This window comes from Coptis chinensis, chromosome 6 (assembly GCF_015680905.1).
Source record: "Coptis chinensis isolate HL-2020 chromosome 6, ASM1568090v1, whole genome shotgun sequence".
NCBI lineage: Eukaryota > Viridiplantae > Streptophyta > Magnoliopsida > Ranunculales > Ranunculaceae > Coptis > Coptis chinensis.
The window spans coordinates 39051310-39054220 of NC_141461.1; positions in this window are offsets into that span (position 1 = coordinate 39051310).

The window sequence follows — 2911 nt, forward strand, 5'->3', positions numbered from 1 at the left end:
TCCCAAAAAAAACTAATTAATCAATAGCAACTCCAATTAGACAAAAAAAAAGAAAGAATTTAAATAGTGGTGTCTCATTACCAAAACTATCAAAACAATAGTAAACCGCTATATGATATAGAAAATTGGGAAAACCACAAGGTATTTGTTTACCACTCAATCTCTAAATCGGGTTCAATTAATTTGTTGCTAAGGTTGCAGCTGTATTGGGACAGTCTCTTGCATAGTGGCCATCAACCTCCTTACCGTTGTAGCATTGGTTTTCGCCACTTGTGTTGCCACCATTGCGTCTAGCATCGCCATTGTTCTCATTAAAACACTCCCTAGCCTAATGGCCATACCCACCACAAGAATAACACGCGCCTCTTCCCCTGCAATTATTATTATTACAGTCTCAGGCAAAGTGACCAAAATCGCCACAGTTATAACAACCTTTGCCTTGGCCATCAGCACTTTCCTTTGCAGTGCACTCCCTAGCTCTATGGCCAGGATTCCCGCAATTATAACAAGAAACATCGTGAGTCATATAACCTCCATTATTACTATTAGCACCAGCAGTAGCATTATTATTCTCTTGACAATCCCTAGCTCTATGCCTATGCTGACATGTAACAAGAACAAACGCTCTCTAACTTCAAGTAATAGTATTATTGCAGTTCATGTAAGAATATCAGTGTTATCTTCAGTAGTACTTTGTAGATATTTCGTTTATTTCTAGCACTAATTATACATGCAATTCAATGATGCAACCGTAAATAAAACACTGCTGAATTTTACAATGCTAGGTTCAAGCAGATATTATTAACTTGTACAAAACACAACATTCATACGGAGGAACACATGAGATCTACTTTAATAAGAATGAAGACAATATAAATGTTCTGGCAAAGGTAATAAATAGGTACCTCTGTTTGGAAAACATCATATGCGCCATCCCTAACCCCATCTTGTTGCGGTATATATCCACCCATGAAAATGAGGAGCAAAATCCTCACATTTTTGCTGCCATAAGACATCATGAAGAAATCCTAGATTTAAACCATATAATTTAGAATCGCAATGACTTCTAGATTACATTCATCAGAATTAACACATACAAGTTTATGTTTCCTTCAAAACATAACCAAGCCCTACCCCTAAAGAAAACAAATAAACATATTTAAAGAAAGAGTATAACCTGTATCGTGGGTTGAGGAGGATTCCCTCTCTCCCCTTCCTCCCGCCCTTCGACATAAGCTACAAGATTCAAACCTAATTACTACCAATAGCTTGAAGATAGATATATGCTCTATCCTTAGTGATAAGTGCTCAAAAAGTGTTATTTAACCCTCGATTATGCCTCTTGTTTAGCCATCTTAGTGGACTAATAGTGTTTATAAGTTGTGTTTTAAGATTCTACAGGTGAAAAAGAGAGTTTTGTAGAATATTAGAGAAAACGGGTAAAACGGGCAATTCGAGCATTAAGGATCACATGGGAGGCCCGTGGACAATCATGGAGAAGGCCAAGGAATTGAGCTGTTAAAGATGCGACTTGGACCTATTTTAAAGTCTATTTGGAAGCCCAAGGCCAAAGGATTCGTTGTTTGGACCAAAGCCGACAAAAGAGGATAGAAGGATAGAGCGAAGAGATCGGCTTATGCGTGCACGACGATGTATCGAAAGCGCCCGAGACGCGATTGAGTGCGTCTGGGACGATAAATCGAGCGTCGGACGCATTGATTAAGTCTGGGACGCATGAATAATGCGTCCGGCGCATGAATCATTTCTTGTAGCCAATTCCTTCTCGGTTTGAAGACGGTTTCGGACTCTGGAAGAAGTCTATTTGTATTAGGAAACAAATGACGGTTTGGAATGCTTCTAGAGCTCATTGTAACCCCTATAAATAGAGGACCTAAGTGCCTCATGTAATTGGCCAATTCACTTATATTCTTGTCTCCAGAACTTGAGGCAGAGAGAGATTAATAATAAAAGATCGGTTTTAACTAGCTGAGTCTTAATAAATTAGTCTTTCTAGTCTTATGTTCTTCAACGATTCTTCTTGTTGTTCTTCCTTCTTTATGGAAGGCTAATCTTCTCCTTCAAGGGAGAAGATGAAGCCAGTGCTTAAGGTTTAATGATTCTTCTGGTTCATGGTGTTCTTCAATCAGGTTAGTTCTTTATGTTTGTAGTTATTAGTTCCATTGCCCACACCAGGGGATGGAAGTATAAAATAGGGTTTATGTTTTGCAATATTAATATCATGCTAGTGTTCTTTACTTTTCTTCTAGTAGTATAGTTCTTTAGAGTTAGGGAAGTATTCTTTGTGTTGCCTTAGGAGGGGTAGCTCAAGGAGTGGCTGCCTAGGGGAAGTATTCTTTGTGTTTGCCTTAAGTGGTGATTCATTGAATGGCCGCCCTATTAGGAAGTACTCCTTGATGTTGCTCTTGGTAATACATTGAATGCCTGCCCAAGCTTACATAAAAGGAAAGAAGATATTAATAGCATAAACATAGGAACAACCTTAAGTAGAGTTAATTGTTAACGATGTTTCATCCAAGAGGGCATCGACACTCGCTCGATTGCCTAATTGTAGTCTACTTGTAAGAACAACCATGAAGCAGAAGGTCATAGATCAAAATTATTGGTGGATTCTAATCTCTTGAATTCCCTCTCTTATAAATTCTCAACAGTTTAGTTAGTTTAGCTTAGTTTAGCATTAGAATCTACAATCTCTACAATATTAGTTTTTAATCCCTCAAACCCCCTTTCTAGTCCTGTCCTTCACATAACATACACTTAAAAGTGGAACGATACCCTACTCATCCTTTACTTATTGAGGAATAATTAGGTTTTGATACGCTTCTATTTGTTCAAACGATCATCATCTATCTACATCACCCATCATCTCATCTACACACGAAAAAAGAAAAGA